Consider the following 18,191-nt stretch of genomic DNA (forward strand, 5'->3'; position numbering starts at 1 on the left):
TACAGTTTTTTTTCATTATTGAGAAAAGCCGCTTATCTCTATAGTCAAAGAAAATGGCAACAATGTTCGATGAAATGTATTTCATGATATGCGCACCGGTAACTCGTGGTGCCGTAGTATTACAAAAGGCAATATAAAAAGATACCGCTAAAGTTGAGAGCGATTTGGAGGTGCCGGGGATTGAACGCGTGACTTCTCACATGCAAAGGGAGCGCTCTACCACTGAGCTACACCCCCTTAACATCCGGTGCACTCATTAACGAGTTTCTTGGTGCTCTTCAGATTGTTCTAACAGTAAAATAATTCATTACTTGGAAGAAACAATGTCAACTCGTCATTGCTGCCTGATAAAGTTTTTTTTCATTATTGAGAAAAGCCGCTTATCTCTATAGTCAAAGAAAATGGCAACAATGTTCGATGAAATGTATTTCATGATATGCGCACCGGTAACTCGTGGTGCCATAGTATTACAACAGGCAATAAAAAAAGATACCGCTAAAGTTGAGAGCGATTTCGAGGTGCCGGGGATTGAACTCGGGACTTCTCACATGCAAAGGGAGCGCTCTACCACTGAGCTACACCCCCTTAACATCCGGTGCACTCATTAACGAGTTTCTTGGTGCTCATCAGATTGTTCTAACAGTAAAATAATTCATTAGCTGGAAGAAACAATGTCAACTCGTCATTGCTGCCTGATACAGTTTTTTTTCATTATTGAGAAAAGCCGCTTATCTCTATAGTCAAATAAAATGGCAACAATGTTCGATGAAGTGTATTTCATGATATGCGCACCGGTAACTCGTGGTGCCGTAGTATTACAACAGGCAATATAAAAACATACCGCTAAAGTTGAGAGCGATTTCGAGGTGCCGGGGATTGAACTCGGGACTTCTCACATGCAAAGGGAGCGCTCTACCACTGAGCTACACCCCCTTAACATCCGGTGCACTCATTAACGAGTTTCTTGGTGCTCTTCAGATTGTTCTAACAGTAAAATAATTCATTAGCTGGAAGAAACAATGTCAACTCGTCATTGCTGCCTGATACAGTTTTTTTCATTATTGAGAAAAGCCGCTTATCTCTATAGTCAAAGAAAATGGCAACAATGTTCGATGAAATGTATTTCATGATATGCGCACCGGTAACTCGTGGTGCCATAGTATTACAACAGGCAATAAAAAAAGATACCACTAAAGTTGAGAGCGATTTCGAGGTGCCGGGGATTGAACTCGGGACTTCTCACATGCAAAGGGAGCACTCTACCACTGAGCTACACCCCCTTAACATCCGGTGCACTCATTAACGAGTTTCTTGGTGCTCTTCAGATTGTTCTAACAGTAAAATAATTCATTAGCTGGAAGAAACAATGTCAACTCGTCATTGCTGCCTGATACAGTTTTTTTTCATTATTGAGAAAAGCCGCTTATCTCTATAGTCAAAGAAAATGGCAACAATGTTTGATGAAATGTATTTCATGATATGCGCACCGGTAACTCGTGGTGCCGTAGTATTACAACAGGCAATATAAAAAGATACCGCTAAAGTTGAGAGCGATTTGGAGGTGCCGGGGATTGAACTCGGGACTTCTCACATGCAAAGGGAGCGCTCTACCACTGAGCTACACCCCCGTTACATCTGGAGCACTCATTAACGAGTTTCTTGGTGCTCATCAGATTGTTCTAACAGTAAAATAATTCATTAGCTGGAAGAAACAATGTCAACTCGTCATTGCTGCCTGATACAGTTTTTTTCATTATTGAGAAAAGCCGCTTATCTCTATAGTCAAAGAAAATGGCAACAATGTTTGATGAAATGTATTTCATGATATGCGCACCGGTAACTCGTGGTGCCGTAGTATTACAACAGGCAATATAAAAAGATACCGCTAAAGTCGAGAGCGATTTGGAGGTGCCGGGGATTGAACCCGTGACTTCTCACATGCAAAGGGAGCGCTCTACCACTGAGCTACACCCCCGTTACATCTGGAGCACTCATTAACGAGTTTCTTGGTGCTCTTCAGATTGTTCTAACAGTAAAATAATTCATTAGCTGGAAGAAACAATGTCAACTCGTCATTGCTGCCTGATACAGTTTTTTTTCATTATTGAGAAAAGCCGCTTATCTCTATAGTCAAAGAAAATGGCAACAATGTTTGATGAAATGTATTTCATGATATGCACACCGGTAACTCGTGGTGCCGTAGTATTACAACAGGCAATATAAAAAGATACCGCTAAAGTTGAGAGCGATTTGGAGGTGCCGGGGATTGAACCCGTGACTTCTCACATGCAAAGGGAGCGCTCTACCACTGAGCTACACCCCCGTTACATCTGGAGCACTCATTAACGAGTTTCTTGGTGCTCTTCAGATTGTTCTAACAGTAAAATAATTCATTAGCTGGAAGAAACAATGTCAACTCGTCATTGCTGCCTGATACAGTTTTTTTCATTATTGAGAAAAGCCGCTTATCTCTATAGTCAAAGAAAATGGCAACAATGTTTGATGAAATGTATTTCATGATATGCGCACCGGTAACTCGTGGTGCCGTAGTATTACAACAGGCAATATAAAAAGATACCGCTAAAGTTGAGAGCGATTTGGAGGTGCCGGGGATTGAACTCGGGACTTCTCACATGCAAAGGGAGCGCTCTACCACTGAGCTACACCCCCGTTACATCTGGAGCACTCATTAACGAGTTTCTTGGTGCTCATCAGATTGTTCTAACAGTAAAATAATTCATTAGCTTGAAGAAACAATGTCAACTCGTCATTGCTGCCTGATACAGTTTTTTTCATTATTGAGAAAAGCCGCTTATCTCTATAGTCAAAGAAAATGGCAACAATGTTTGATGAAATGTATTTCATGATATGCGCACCGGTAACTCGCGGTGCCGTAGTATTACAACAGGCAATATAAAAAGATACCGCTAAAGTTGAGAGCGATTTCGAGGTGCCGGGGATTGAACTCGGGACTTCTCACATGCAAAGGGAGCGCTCTACCACTGAGCTACACCCCCTTAACATCCGGTGCACTCATTAACAAGTTTCTTGGTGCTCTTCAGATTGTTCTAACAGTAAAATAATTCATTAGCTGGAAGAAACAATGTCATCTCGTCATTGCTGCCTGATACAGTTTTTTTTCATTATTGAGAAAAGCCGCTTATCTCTATAGTCAAAGAAAATGGCAACAATGTTCGATGAAATGTATTTCATGATATGCGCACCGGTAACTCGTGGTGCCATAGTATTACAACAGGCAATAAAAAAAGATACCGCTAAAGTTGAGAGCGATTTCGAGGTGCCGGGGATTGAACTCGGGACTTCTCACATGCAAAGGGAGCGCTCTACCACTGAGCTACACCCCCTTAACATCCGGTGCACTCATTAACGAGTTTCTTGGTGCTCTTCAGATTGTTCTAACAGTAAAATAATTCATTAGCTGGAAGAAACAATGTCAACTCGTCATTGCTGCCTGATACAGTTTTTTTCATTATTGAGAAAAGCCGCTTATCTCTAAAGTCAAAGAAAATGGCAACAATGTTCGATGAAATGTATTTCATGATATGCGCACCGGTAACTCGTGGTGCCGTAGTATTACAACAGGCAATATAAAAAGATACCGCTAAAGTTGAGAGCGATTTCGAGGTGCCGGGGATTGAACTCGGGACTTCTCACATGCAAAGCGAGCGCTCTACCACTGAGCTACACCCCCTTAACATCCGGTGCACTCATTAACGAGTTTCTTGGTGCTCATCAGCTTGTTCTAACAATAAAATAAATTATTAGTTGAAATAAACAAAATCATCTCGTCATTGCTGCCTGATACAGTTTTTTCATCATTGAGAAAAGCCGCATAATTTTATAGTCTAAGGAAATGGCAGCGATGTTCGATAAGATGTATTTTATGACATACGCACCGGTAACTCGTGGTGCCGTAGTATTAAAACAGGCAATAAAAATGATACCGCTAAAGTTGAGAGCGATTTGAATGTGCCGGGGATTGAACCCGGGACTTCTCACATGCAAAGGGAGCGCTCTACCACTGAGATACACCCCCTTAACATCCGGTGCACTTATTAACGAGTTTCTTGGTGCTCATCAGCTTGTTCTAACAATAAAATAATTCATTAGTTGAAATAAACAAAATCATCTCGTCATTGCTGCCTGATACAGTTTTTTCATCATTGAGGAAAGCCGCATAATTTTATAGTCTAAGGAAATGGCAGCGATGTTCGATAAGATGTATTTTACGACATACGCACCGGTAACTCGTGGTGCCGTAGTATTAAAACAGGCAATAAAAATGATACCGCTAAAGTTGAGAGCGATTTGAATGTGCCGGGGATATAACCCGGGACTTCTCACATGCAAAGGGAGCGCTCTACCACTGAGATACACCCCCTTAACATCCGGTGCACTTATTAACGAGTTTCTTGGTGCTCATCAGCTTGTTCTAACAATAAAATATTTCATTAGTTGAAATAAACAAAATCATCTCGTCATTGCTGCCTGATACAGTTTTTTCATCATTGAGGAAAGCCGCATAATTTTATAGTCTAAGGAAATGGCAGCGATGTTCGATAAGATGTATTTTATGACATACGCACCGGTAACTCGTGGTGCCGTAGTATTACAATAAAAAGATACCGCTAAAGTCAAGAGCAATTTCGAGGTGCCGGGGTTTGAACCCGGGACTTCTCACATGCAAAGCGAGCGCTCTACCACTGAGCTACACCCCCCTTTTTTTTCTTTATTACCTGTTTCGCACAAGGTACACACATCAATATAAGTCACTGTAAAGAGTAACATACAAACAGAAGTGATGACAAAAAAGCCGCGGAACTATCAGTGGTTACAGTGCTAAAATTCCTTCAGGTTCACCAGGGGTTCGACCCTGGAGAGCCATTCCGGAACAAAATCTTGTTGTTTGAGTATATCGATGTACTGAGCAATGCTTTCGCGGAACAGCATGCGGGCCGGACGCCTGTCAGGGTCACAGTAGTATTCGACCATTCTTGCCCGCCATAGACAATGGAGGCCAAGCAGCATTATAAGATCGAAAGGCAGTTCCTTCTCTTTTTCTACTGTTAAAAACCTGATACCCAGTGAATGTAAGGGAAGTTCCTTTTTTAGAGTTCTCTGTAAAACATCCCAGAAGTATACCCCTTCCCAACAATGTAGAAAAACGTGATCTATTGTCTCCGGCTTTCGGCAGATAAAACAGTGCGAACCCCATGGCATACAAAATCCCCTATCCTCTAAAAAAGTTTTAACCGGCTGTGTTCCGGAGTGTAATATAAAGAAAAAGCTTTTTGCACTAGACTGAATTTGCATTTTCTTAACACGCTTAAGAACATCATTGCCTTCTCCCCCGCTATTGATTAACCTATATATAGGGACAGGAAAAATCATGTCGCTTATGTCTTTATGTAATTTTTTTCGCCCGACCGAAGAAAGGTATTCATTGGAAAACCGAACTGACAAGAACCGGACACTGTCTGCAACTTCCTTAAAGAAACCTCGCGTAGCTCCCGGCATGCTTGCGGTGCTAACCACAAAGTTAGGCAGAACACGACAAAGGCGTAACTGACATACCGTTCTTAAGAAGGGGTGTTGAACATCTCGAAAGAAAATAAAACGATTAACTAGTGGTCGCACGAACAGATGCGACAGGCTTAGTCCCTCCTGTTTTACTCTTCGGAACAGATTTGTCCTACTACATTTTTCCCAAGTAGACCCCCCACATAAACACAGCAAATATCCTATGCAGCTTTTGCACATGCACCCGTGAGCAACACAAAACCTGCATCACATACCATAATTTGCTCATTAAAATATGTTGCATACAGTGGCTCTGGCGAACATTGAGAGACAGTTGCCATTCCACTGCGCTGTCCTTTCGCGTGTTTCTTTTATTTGTTAAGTCCAGTAATCATTGGTGTCTTTGTAGTGCTGGAAAGGCACGCCTAGATATTTTACAGGAGTATTAAACCAGTGAATGTTAGCATAGGTATCTGGGGTTGATGTCCAGTCTCCGTGCCACAACCCCAGACACTTCACCCAACTAACCCGACTTCCTGTAATTTCTCCAAAACTTTTAACAACGGCAACTGTCTCTTGTACACTCTCTTTGGTGGTGCAACACACTGCTACATCATCAGCGTATGCCAAAACCTTTACCTCGGCGTCAAGCAGTATGAAACCACGGATGGTCTCGTTTTCTATTATTGCCAAGCATAAGCTCTCTATGTACAATGCAAACAAGAGTGGACTTGCCGGACATCCCTGGCGTACAGAACGTTCCAGCCTAATGGGAGACCCCCGGATCTTGTTAATAATTAGTCATGTAGTAGAGTTCTTATACGCCAAAACTATGCCCTCTGTAATCACCGATCCGACATTGACATGTTCAAGTATGGAGAATAACACATCTTGCGGAACACAGTCAAAAGCCTTTTCTAAATCAAGCTGGAGGATCGCAACAGGAGAATCAAAAGCATCGCAACTCTCAAGGACACATCGCATTGTGTGTGTGTTCATCAATATTGAGCGCCCCTTGATGCCACACGTTTGGTGCTCCCGAACTATTCCAGTGATTACGGACTGCAATCTACCTGCCAATACTTTCATGAGTATTTTGTAGTCAGTGTTGGTTAGCGAAATGGGCCTATATGAGGAAACTAGTTTTAATTTTGCTTTGTCATCCGTCTTAGGTATTAGAATAGTGTGCGTCTCGGCAAATGAAGGTGGTAACTCTTTGATTGCGTAGGCTTCCTTGAACACAGCTTGTAACACTGGTGAAACTTCTGTTTTAAAAGCTTTATACCACATCGCACCGAGACCGTCAGGCCCCGGCGACTTCCCAGCGGCGAGACTATCTATTGCATATTCAATTTCAGAAACGGTTAGAGGCCTCTCTAACGCTTCTTTCGTTTCGAGGGATAATTGCGGCATCCGGCTCAAGAAAGTGTCCTTGAACTTCATAACATCTACTAATGCGGCTGCGAAGAGACCCTTGTAATACCAAAAGAAAGCTTCAGCGATAGTGCTGTTTGTATTTAGCAGAATTTTATTTTCCTCTATTTCGTCGATGTGATTACGACGCGCTCGTGATTTCTCGATTCCAAGTGCGCGCTTGGTGGGAGTTTTCCCCATGGCCCACGCCTCTGCTCTCGCTCGAATGAGGACTCCTCTGTAGCGTTCCTGCTCTACTAGCTCAATTTGTCGTTTCACCGTTCGAATATCTTCTTTATATGCACCGCGCTCCTTCCTTTCTAATGCTATCAATTTCTTAAGCGTTGTTCTGAGTTCATTTTCTTTCATTCTTTCTTGATATTTTAGAGTACTAGATCTCGATATGGCTTTCATTTTAACGCTTTGCTTCAAAAGCTCCCATTCCTCGCCAACATTAGACGCTCCGATCACTTTAATGTTCCTAATTCCCTCAATCACAAAATTATTAAAGATGTCATCCCGAAATAGTTTAGCGTTAAACTTCCATAAATCCCAACTAAATTTGTTTTCTTTTTGTTTAAGCCCCACGTTGCATTGTACAAGACAATGGTCAGAGAAAGAGACAGGTAAGACTGTGTAACTATTGCTTTTAGCTAGCATCTCCCCTGCCATGTATAAGCTATCAAGACGTGCGTGACTGGTTCCCTGAAAATGCGTAAATCGAACTACGCGACCTGCTTCGAGGCACTCCGCAACATCATCCAGGTCGGATTCATTCAGCAAGTCATAGAGCACTTCAACACTTCTGTCTCGCACATGGCGGTTATTAATTCTATCTTTCGCGCTCAATACACAATTGAAATCCCCCAATAAAACAAGCTGTTTTGGTGTCCGTAAATGTTGCTTAATTAACGAAAAGAAAGTTTCACGGTCTGCCTCCACGTTCGGCGCATAGACACAAATGACGCGCCATTCAATTTCGCTAGTACTAAAATCACAAGTCACTGTTCTACCAGAGTCACAAGAAAAGTGACTTTCAACAATCAATCCCGGAATATTTTTAACAAAAAGAACACAACCGGCCGAAGTTCCATTTGCGTGACTAACTATGGCATAATATTTAGACGTAAACCGCAGCATCATGCTCCGGGTCTCCTCCTCACCTTCCACCTTTGTCTCCTGCACGGCTAACACGCCAATATCTTGGTCAATTAACAGGCGATACACTTGAGCCTGCTTTTTCCTGGAGGCCAAACCTCGGACATTTAAGGTTGCAAAGCTCAATGCCCAGTGACTAGCCATCGTTACTCGCAAAAAAAAGGAGGGGGTAGGCCCGGAGCATGGTGCTTACCGTGTACGTCTAGCTCCCTGCTAGACGTCTCCGGGGCCATCCGGTGGTCCGGCATCAGTTAGCTGCTGGTCCCTTGGAGTGCCAACCGGTCGGTCCACAGGTAAATTGGACCTCGCTCTGAGGCCCGAGCGCCGTCCCGGTGTCGCCTTCGCTGGTGGTCCCTCAACTTTGCCCTCGTGAGCAGTGCCCGCAGATTGCTCCAGCGAACGCTTGACCGCCGAGCTCGTGTTGATCCCGCGGGTCGTTCCGTGCGCTGGCATGTCGCGTCCTCTTGCCGCCTGCGTCGACATGTCCACCAATTGGCTTTGTGCGTCTTCAGTGGAATTCTCTTAGCTGATGTCCGCCTCAGCCGTTTCTTTCTCCTCGGGTTCCGACGCTGTATCGTAATCTTCAGGCGAAACCAGCCCGCGTTCAACCAGGGAATTAGCCGCGTCTCCTGCCCCCTTAGCCGCGTCTTCCGCCTCAGCGGCGTCCATTGTCTGCTCTTCGATCTCATCGCACGTTGCAGCGCTCGTAACTGCTGCATACGACCGGACGCACTGAGCGTCTCGATGTCCAAATCGCCGACGAAATGAACACCGTGGCACCCTGCAGTCTCGCCGTACATGACCAGTCCCTTTTCACCGCAAGCATTGCATAGGCCTGCCCGGTGCCACAAGCAGGGCCAATTCCCCTGCAACGCGCACTTGGTGCGGAAGGTCCTCCACCGTAACTCCACTCTTTAACTTGAGTAGCACGGTTCTCGTCGTCGACGCTTTGTCGCTGACGCCGTCGACTCTCCAGCGCTCTCGATTCACTTCGACAACATTGCCGAAAGCCGCGAACGCCGTCCGCACATCCTCATCGGCGACTCCGTAAAGCAGCCAATGAAGACGCAGTTTTATCTGCCGGTCCTGGGGATCAACGATGAGACACCGGTGTCCCTTCACCTGAAGTTCCTTGAAGCCCAGCAGTTTCTTCGTCGCGTCTTCTCCGTTCAGTGTAACCGCCCAGACGTGATTAATCTGGTACGCTCCGAGTGCTATGATGTCCGTTAGCACTCCCGTGGGGCCCAACGCGTCTCTGAAGTCTTCAACCCTGTAGGGTCTCGCTCGAACGTCTCCGTGCAAAAACACAGTATTTAAGGCAACGCGTCCTGTTGGCAGATGAGGCAGAATCACTTGGTATTCTTCAGTTGACCTGTTACCGCGGCCCTCAAGGGCTGCTGAAGCCGCTCCGACGGAGCCCTGCATCCTGCGTCCGTTCACTACCGTGGCCGAAAGCAGAATCACCACTGAGCTACACCCCCTTTACATCCGGAGCACTCATTAACGAGTTTCTTGGTGCTCTTCAGATTGTTCTAAAAATGAAATAATTCATTAGTTGAATTATACAAAATCATCTCGTCATTGCTGCCTGATACAGTTTTTTTATCATTGAGGAAAGCCGCATATTTTTATATTCAAAGAAAATGGCAGCGCCGTTCGATGAAATGTATTTCATGATATGCGCACCGGTAACTCGTGGAGCCGTAGTATTACAACAGGCAGTAAAAAAAGATACCGCTAAAGTCGAGAGCGATATGGAGGTGCCGGGGTGTGAACCCGGGACTTCTCACATGCAAAGCGAGCGCTCTACCACTGAGCTACACCCCCGTTACATCAGGAGCACTCATTCACGAGTTTCTTGGTGCTCATCAGCTTGTTCTAACAATGAAATAATCAATTAGTTGAAATAAACAAAATCATCTCGTCATTGCTGCCTCATACAGTGTTTTCATCATTGAGGAAAGCCGCATATTTCTTTAGTCAAAGAAAATGGCAGCGCTGTTCGATGAAATGTAGTTCATGATATGCGCACCGGTAACACGTGGTGCCGTAGTATTACAACAGGCAATAAAAAAACATACCGCTAAAGTCGAGAGCGGTTTGGAGGTGCCGGGGTGTGAACCCGGGACTTCTCACATGCAAAGCGAGCGCTCTACCACTGAGCTACACCCCCGTTACATCTGGAGCACTCATTCACTAGTTTCTTGGTGCTCATCAGCTTGTTATAACAATAAAATAATCAATTAGTTGAAATAAACAAAATCATCTCGTCATTGCTGCGTGATACAGTTTTTTCACCATTGAGGAAAGCCGCATATTTCTATGTTCAAAGAAAATGGCAGCGCTGTTCGATGAAATGTATTTCATGATATGCGCACCGGTAACACGTGGTGCCGTAGTATTACAACAGGCAATAAAAAAAGATACCGCTAAAGTCGAGAGCGGTTTGGAGGTGCCGGGGTGTGAACCCGGGACTTCTCACATGCAAAGCGAGCGCTCTACCACTGAGCTACACCCCCGTTACATCTGGAGCACTCATTCACTAGTTTCTTTGTGCTCATCAGCTTGTTATAACAATAAAATAATCAATTAGTTGAAATAAACAAAATCATCTCGTCATTGCTGCGTGATACAGTTTTTTCATCATTGAGGAAAGCCGCATATTTCTATGTTCAAAGAAAATGGCAGCGCTGTTCGATGAAATGTAGTTCATGATATGCGCACCGGTAACACGTGGTGCCGTAGTATTACAACAGGCAATAAAAAAAGATACCGCTAAAGTCGAGAGCGGTTTGGAGGTGCCGGGGTGTGAACCCACGACTTCTCACATGCAAAGCGAGCGCTCTACCACTGAGCTACACCCCCGTTACATCTGGAGCACTCATTCACTAGTTTCTTGGTGCTCATCAGCTTGTTATAACAATAAAATAATCAATTAGTTGAAATAAACAAAATCATCTCGTCATTGCTGCGTGATACAGTTTTTTCATCATTGAGGAAAGCCGCATATTTCTATGTTCAAAGAAAATGGCAGCGCTGTTCGATGAAATGTATTTCATGATATGCGCACCGGTAACTCGTGGTGCCGTAGTATTACAACAGGCAATTAAAAAAGATACCGCTAAAGTCGAGAGCGATTTGGAGGTGCCGGGGTGTGAACCCGGGACTTCTCACATGCAAAGCGAGCGCTCTACCACTGAGCTACACCCCCGTTACATCTGGAGCACTCATTCACGAGTTTCTTGGGACTCATCAGCTTTTTCTAACAATAAAATAATCAATTAGTTGACATAAACAAAATCATCTCGTCATTGCTACGTGATGGAGTTTTTTCATCATTGAGGAAAGCCGCATGTTTATATAGTCAAAGAAAATGGCAGCGCTGTTCGATGAAATGTATTTCATGATATGCGCACCGGTAACTCGTGGTGCCGTAGTATTAAAACAGGCAATAAAAAAAGATACCGCTAAAGTCGAGAGCGGTTTGGAGGTGCCGGGGAGTGAACCCGGGACTTCTCACATGCAAAGCGAGCGCTCTACCACTGAGCTACACCTTTTTTTCTTTATTGCCTGCTTAGACGTACGCATAGAAACACAAATACAGTCAGGGATCAAAAGTAATAATGCAAGGCACATAAGACATAGATACATAAATGGGCATGGGTAAAAGGAGCAACCAAACTTTGGCTGGCGTGTGATGGCTAAAATCGTCTCATGTTCATGAGTGGCTCGATCCTCGATACCCATTCAGGTATCGGATCTAAAGATTTATGTGCTTCCAGGAACCTGCCCACTTATTCGCGGAAATACTCGTGTGCTAATCTTGCATCTATATCTACATGTCGTGCGGCCATGCAGGCCTTCCATATGCAGTGCAAACCCAGTAGCATAACAGCATCAAACGGGACACCTTCTTCGTTGTCCACAGTTAGGTAACGAATTCCTTGTGGGTCTAAAGGGAGGTCTTTCTTTAGCGTTCTTTGTGATATATCCCAGAAAAACACGCCTTCCCAGCATTCTAAGAAGACTTGCTCAATGGTTTCGGGCTTTCTACATAAGAAACAGTGCACTCCCCATGGTACATACATTCCTTTTTCCTGTAGCCATGTTTTTACCTCTAGTGTCCCGGTGTGCAATCTGAGGAAAAAGGACTTGGCTCCTGGAGCTACACACATATGTTTGACACGCTTCAGGACATCACTTCCAGACTTGGCACTATATATTGTGCGATACAAAGGCACGGGGAGTAGTATATCCACAAGATTTTTGTATAGCTTCCTTCGTTTCACTCCCGCCAGATATTCGCATGAGAATCGAGCACGCAAGAACTTATAAGCCATCACAACCTCCTTCAAAAAAACCGAAAACCCCGCCTTCAATACATTCGGTGGATACCACAAAGTCCGGCACAAGTTTGCAAAGTCTGAGCTGTAATACAGTGCGCAAAAAAGGGTCCTTCACATCCCTAAGGAAGCAGAACCGGTTCACTATTTGCCTCAGAAATAAGTGCGACAGGCCAAGACCTCCATCACGTACACGTCGGAACAAGTTGGTGCGGCTCGTCCTCTCCCAAATTGATCCCCAAACAAAAACAGCCAGAATTCTGTGGAGCTTTTGTATGTTAATGCGTGAGCAGTGCAAAACACTCAACACATACCAAAGTTTAGTAATGAAAAACACATTACACACCGTGTTACGAGCAAACATGTACAATTCCGAGCCTTTTGTCCTCTCAGCCCTTCCACGCATTTCCGCTACTTGGTTCTGCCAGTATGGTTCACTGTCACGGTAAAACTCTAAAGGGGCGCCTAGGTATTTCGTGGGAGTGGAAACCCATTGAATATTGGCAAAGGTACTGGGTTTCATTGTCCATGCTCCATGCCAGACTCCGAGGCTCTTGCCCCAGTTAACTGCACTGCCACTAGTAACACAATAACGCTTCACAATTTCCACAGTTTTCATGATACTGGCGTGGTCCCCACAAAACACCGCGATGTCGTCCGCATAAGCAAGTAGTTTTACCTCCGCTTGCTGCATTTTAAAGCCATTGATACAGTTAGCCCGTATGACGCTGAGGCACAAGGGCTCGATATATAAAGCGAAAAGTAACGGCGATAGTGGGCATTCCTGGCGCACCGACCGCTGCACTTCGATAAGCTCTCCTACTGACTTATTTATTATCAGCCTTGTCGTGCAACCCCTGTATGCCATGGCAACACCTTCCATAATAACAGATCCTACGTTCACGTACTCCAGAATGGCAAATAGTATGTCGTGCGGTACCCGGTCGAACGCCTTTTCCAGATCCAACTGGAGAATTGCGACCTTCTTGCACAATACGTCACAACACTCTAGTTTGCTTCTCGCCGTATGAATGTTCGTGAAAATGGTACGTTCCTTGATACCGCACGTTTGGTGTGGTCCAACAATATCTTTCATTACTGTTTGCAGTCTTTTAGCCAACACTTTCATGAATATCTTATAGTCGACGTTCGCTAAGCTGATAGGGCGATATGCTGTTGCCCGCTTTAATGTGTCGCGATCATCTGTTTTCGGGATAAGAACTGTGTGTGTGGACAGGAATGAAGGTGGTAGTCGTTTGCGCTCATATGCATCGTCTAATATGGCAGCCAGTATAGGGGCTACTTCGTACTTGAACGCCTTATAAAAATCGGCTCCTAGCCCGTCGGGCCCGGGAGATTTCCCACGTTTCAAATCGTCTATCTCCACCGCAATCTCATCGGCCGTAATACGGCGCTCTAACATTTCCTTTGAGCTATCGTCAATCTTTGGCATTAAAGGCATGAATTCCCTCTCGAAACCTTCCGCGTCCACCGGGCAACGCGCGAACAGCTTTCTGTAGAACGCTGTGAACACGTGTTCGATGCCGCTCTGTTCATATAAGATAACACCGTCTTGTTCTACTTCGTGAATCTCGTTCCGGCGGGCCCACTTTTTTTCCTTTGCGAGGGCTCTTTTAGTTGGCGCCTCGCCTGTTATCGTTGCTTCTACTCTAGCTCGCACCAACGCCCCCCGATAGCGTTCGATATCAGCCTGCTCAAGTTTTTTCTTCAGTGTGTTAATGTCGTCTTTGAACATCCCAGGCGATAGGCTTTCTTCATAAGTTAGCATTTGCAAGCTTTGCCGCAGGTTTTCCTCGTATTTATTCTTTTCGTGCTTTAAAGCGCTGGCTCGTTCAAGTGCCTTCAATTTAGCTGTTTGCTTAAATGTTTCCCATTTCTCACATATTGTTGTGTTTGTCTGGTTCTTTATCTCTTCGAGCAGGGCTAACACTTTCTCACAGAAAACATCATCCTCCAAAATTTTAGCATTAAGTTTCCATAATTCCCACGCAAACTTATTTCGGTTTTTCGCTTTGTTATTAACATCGAACATGACTAGACAGTGGTCACTGAATGACACTGACTGCACACGATGTTCTTGCGCAAGTGCTATCAATTCAGCCGGAACGTACACTCTGTCCAGTCGGGCGTGGCTGGCTGCTTGGAAATGCGTGAAGCGCACAATGCGGTCGCATTCCAATCAGTCTGCCGCGTCCTCAAGCCCGTATTCATCAATTAATTCGCGAAGCTCAGCCGTGCTGGCGTCTCTATACGCTGTACCACTTGATTTATCACGCGCTGCCAGTACACAATTAAAGTCCCCCATCAGTACCAGGTTCCTTTCGACGTTGCAGTAATTTCTGACACTCTCGAAGAAATGTCTTCGTTCGTCGAGCAAATTAAAAGCATAAAGGCATATCACTCGCCATTCAACTGAACCATAACTAAAATCACACAAAACAATGCGCCCCGCCAAGTCTGACCTCACGCCTCTCACTTCAAGGCCTGGGTGTTGGCGCACAAAAAGAACGCACCCCGCGGATTGCCCTATGGCGTGACTCACACCCGCGTAGTACATTGACATGAAAGGTAGCACCATACTCTTGGTCTCATCATCACTTCCAATTTCGGTTTCTTGTATGGCAATGATGTCTAAATCGTGTTCGATCACCAGTCTATACAACCACTGAGCTACACCCCCGTTACAACTGGAGCACTCATTCACGAGTTTCTTGGTGCTCATCAGCTTGTTCTAACAATAAAATAATCAATTAGTTGACATAAACAAAATCATCTCGTCATTGCTACGTGATACAGTTTTTTCATCATTGAGGAAAGCCGCATATTTCTATAGTCAAAGAAAATGGCAGCGCTGTTCGATGAAATGTATTTCATGATATGCGCACCGGTAACTCGTGGTGCCGTGGTATTACAACAGGCAATAAAAAAGATACCGCTAAAGTCGAGAGCGGTATGGAGGTGCCGGGGTGTGAACCCGGGACTTCTCACATGCAAAGCGAGCGCTCTACCACTGAGATACACCCCCGTTACATCTGGAGCACTCATTCACTAGTTTCTTGGTGCTCATCAGCTTGTTATAACAATAAAATAATCAATTATTGAAATAAACAAACTCATCTCGTCATTGCTGCGTGATACAGTTTTTTCATCATTGAGGAAAGCCGCATATTTTTATAGTCAAAGAAAATGGCAGCGCTGTTCGATGAAATGTATTTCATAATATGCGCACCGGTAACTCGTGGTGCCGTAGTATTACAACAGGCAATAAAAAAAGATACCGCTAAAGTCGAGAGCGGTTTGGAGGTGCCGGGGTGTGAACCCGGGACTTCTCACATGCAAAGCGAGCGCTCTACCACTGAGCTACACCCCCGTTACATCCGGAGCACTCATTCACGAGTTTCTTGGTGCTCATCAGTTTGTTCTAACAATAAGATAATCAATTAGTTGAAATAAACAAGATCATCTCGTCATTGCTGCGTGATACACTTTTTTCATCATTGAGGAAAGCCGCATATTTCTATAGTCAAAGAAAATGGCAGCGCTGTTCGATGAAATGTATTTCATGATATGCGCACCGGTAACACGTGGTGCCGTAGTATTACAACAGGCAATAAAAAAAGATACCGCTAAAATTGAGAGCGATTTGGAGGTGCCGGGGATTGAACCCGGGACTTCTCACATGCAAAGCGAGCGCTCTACCACTGAGCTACACCCCCGTTACATCCGGAGCACTCATTCACGAATTTCTTGGTGCTCATCAGCTTGTTCTAACAATAAAATAATCAATTAGTTGTGTGATGACGTTTATTCGAGCCGAGAAGTCGCAACGAGGTCGCAACGGAAAGTGGGCGTACGGCCAGTCTGGCAAAGGCGGCACAAAACTCTCGCGCAAGCAGAGCACGGGCTTTTTGTTGTCTTCCGAAGGCGCATACGCGTTGGGGCGTATGCTCCACTACAATACCCCCGGGGTGAAGGGTAGCCAACCTGGCGACTCAGGGAGTAGGCACAATGAGGGGGTCGTAGTACGGCTTGAGACGGTCGACGTGTACGGTCTCGCGTCCTCGACGGCGCAAATCTGGTGATTGTGTTAACGGCTCGATGATGTAATTCACCGGGGAGGTCGCGTGAATGACACGGTACGGACCATGGTACCGGGCCAGAAGTTTAGAAGACAGGCCAGGAACGTGCGAGGGCACCCGAAGCCACACAAGGGAGCCAGCACAAAATTTAGGAGCTATGCGGTGAGCGTCGTCGTGTCGAGTCTTTTGTAGACCTTGAGCCTCACTTGTCAGAGACCGAGCCAACTGACGGCAGTCTTCAGCGTATCTGGCGACTTCCGAAAGCGGGGAGCACTCAGATGCATCAGGGCGGTACGGTAGTATAGTGTCGAGTGGATGGGAAGGTTCGCGGCCGTACAATAGAAAGAACGGGGAAAAACCGGTAATCGCTTGCGTCGCGGTGTTATAAGCGAAGGTAACAAAGGGCAATACGGCGTCCCAGTTAGTGTGGTCGGAGGAGGTGTACATCCTCAGCATGTCGCCAAGTGTGCGGTTGAACCGCTCAGTAAGACCATTTGTCTGTGGATAGTATGCGGTAGATTTACGGTGGATAATGTTGCATTCAGCGAGGATAGCTTGGATGACCTCCGACAGGAACACTCGACCCCTATCACTGAGTAATTCCCGCGGAGCACCATGGCGTAGAATGAAGCTGCGGAGAATGAAGAGTGCAACTTCGTGGGCGGTCGCTGCCGGTAGAGCTGCAGTCTCAGCGAGGCGTGTCAGATGGTCGACTCCGACAATAATCCACCGGTTTCCAGAGCTACGATATGGGAGGGGGCCATAGAGGTCTATACCCACGCGGTCGAATGGGCGAGCCGGGCACGGGAGCGGCTGTAACATGCCAGTAAGGTGCCGCGGAGGTGTTTTGTTCTGTTGGCAAGTGGTGCAAGACTGAACGTATTTGTGCACAAAACGATACATTCCTCGCCAGTAATAGCGTTGGCGCAGCCTTTCGTAGGTTTTCAGGACACCTGCGTGAGCACTTTGGGGATCTGCATGGAAATTCATGCAGATGTCAGAGCGCATATGAGTTGGGACAGCAAGGAGCCACTTCCGACCACCAGGCGTGTAGTTGCGGCGGTATAGAATGTTGTCACGTAAGGCAAAGTGGGCTGCTTTCCGGCGCAGCGCTCTCGTGGAAGGGACAGAAGACGGATCGGTAAGGTAGTCGACTAACAAGGCAAGGTATGGGTCTTTACGCTGCTCCGAAAGCATGTCAGTGCTGTCGAGTGGTGACAAGGTGGTAAAAGGGGGTGACAGAGAAGCCACATCTGGTGTTAATGGCGATCGGGAAAGTGCATCGGCGTCCGCATGCTTGCGACCGGAACGATATACGACACGGATGTCGTATTCCTGCAATCGAAGTGCCCAACGGCCCAGACGTCCGGACGGGTCATTCAAGGAGGACAGCCAACATAGAGCGTGGTGGTCTGTGACCACGTCGAAAGGACGGCCGTAAAGGTACGGGCGAAACTTCGTAAGCGCCCAGATTATGGCCAAACACTCCTTCTCTGTCACGGAGTAATTCAATTCAGCCTTCTTAAGAGCGCGACTTGCATAAGCGACTACGTATTCGGTTTGGGTGCCTTTCCGTTGTGCCAAAACTGCGCCAAGACTAACGCCGCTTGCATCAGTGTGAACTTCTGTGGCAGCA

The 18,191-nt window shown here is 45.8% G+C and overlaps 13 non-coding genes across 13 annotated transcripts; all 13 read right to left on the reverse strand.

Moving 5' to 3' along the window:
* Positions 1 to 1,556: 1,556 nt before the first annotated feature.
* On the reverse strand, positions 1,557 to 1,628 carry TRNAA-UGC (transfer RNA alanine (anticodon UGC)). The gene has a single exon. It is a non-coding gene; the product is annotated as a tRNA-Ala (tRNA).
* A 275-nt stretch (positions 1,629 to 1,903) lies between these two features.
* Positions 1,904 to 1,975, reverse strand: TRNAA-UGC (transfer RNA alanine (anticodon UGC)). Its single transcript has one exon. It is a non-coding gene; the product is annotated as a tRNA-Ala (tRNA).
* Positions 1,976 to 2,251: 276 nt separating this feature from the next.
* On the reverse strand, positions 2,252 to 2,323 carry TRNAA-UGC (transfer RNA alanine (anticodon UGC)). The gene has a single exon. It is a non-coding gene; the product is annotated as a tRNA-Ala (tRNA).
* A 275-nt stretch (positions 2,324 to 2,598) lies between these two features.
* Positions 2,599 to 2,670, reverse strand: TRNAA-UGC (transfer RNA alanine (anticodon UGC)). Its single transcript has one exon. It is a non-coding gene; the product is annotated as a tRNA-Ala (tRNA).
* Positions 2,671 to 3,640: 970 nt separating this feature from the next.
* Positions 3,641 to 3,712, reverse strand: TRNAA-UGC (transfer RNA alanine (anticodon UGC)). The gene has a single exon. It is a non-coding gene; the product is annotated as a tRNA-Ala (tRNA).
* A 955-nt stretch (positions 3,713 to 4,667) lies between these two features.
* Positions 4,668 to 4,739, reverse strand: TRNAA-UGC (transfer RNA alanine (anticodon UGC)). Its single transcript has one exon. It is a non-coding gene; the product is annotated as a tRNA-Ala (tRNA).
* Positions 4,740 to 9,867: 5,128 nt separating this feature from the next.
* TRNAA-UGC (transfer RNA alanine (anticodon UGC)) lies at positions 9,868 to 9,939 on the reverse strand. Its single transcript has one exon. It is a non-coding gene; the product is annotated as a tRNA-Ala (tRNA).
* Positions 9,940 to 10,213: 274 nt separating this feature from the next.
* Positions 10,214 to 10,285, reverse strand: TRNAA-UGC (transfer RNA alanine (anticodon UGC)). Its single transcript has one exon. It is a non-coding gene; the product is annotated as a tRNA-Ala (tRNA).
* Positions 10,286 to 10,559: 274 nt separating this feature from the next.
* Positions 10,560 to 10,631, reverse strand: TRNAA-UGC (transfer RNA alanine (anticodon UGC)). The gene has a single exon. It is a non-coding gene; the product is annotated as a tRNA-Ala (tRNA).
* Positions 10,632 to 11,251: 620 nt separating this feature from the next.
* TRNAA-UGC (transfer RNA alanine (anticodon UGC)) lies at positions 11,252 to 11,323 on the reverse strand. Its single transcript has one exon. It is a non-coding gene; the product is annotated as a tRNA-Ala (tRNA).
* A 4,106-nt stretch (positions 11,324 to 15,429) lies between these two features.
* TRNAA-UGC (transfer RNA alanine (anticodon UGC)) lies at positions 15,430 to 15,501 on the reverse strand. The gene has a single exon. It is a non-coding gene; the product is annotated as a tRNA-Ala (tRNA).
* A 273-nt stretch (positions 15,502 to 15,774) lies between these two features.
* On the reverse strand, positions 15,775 to 15,846 carry TRNAA-UGC (transfer RNA alanine (anticodon UGC)). Its single transcript has one exon. It is a non-coding gene; the product is annotated as a tRNA-Ala (tRNA).
* A 274-nt stretch (positions 15,847 to 16,120) lies between these two features.
* On the reverse strand, positions 16,121 to 16,192 carry TRNAA-UGC (transfer RNA alanine (anticodon UGC)). The gene has a single exon. It is a non-coding gene; the product is annotated as a tRNA-Ala (tRNA).
* Positions 16,193 to 18,191: the final 1,999 nt, after the last annotated feature.

The sequence above is a fragment of the Rhipicephalus microplus genome, chromosome 3, assembly GCF_043290135.1.
Source record: "Rhipicephalus microplus isolate Deutch F79 chromosome 3, USDA_Rmic, whole genome shotgun sequence".
Lineage (NCBI taxonomy): Eukaryota > Metazoa > Arthropoda > Arachnida > Ixodida > Ixodidae > Rhipicephalus > Rhipicephalus microplus.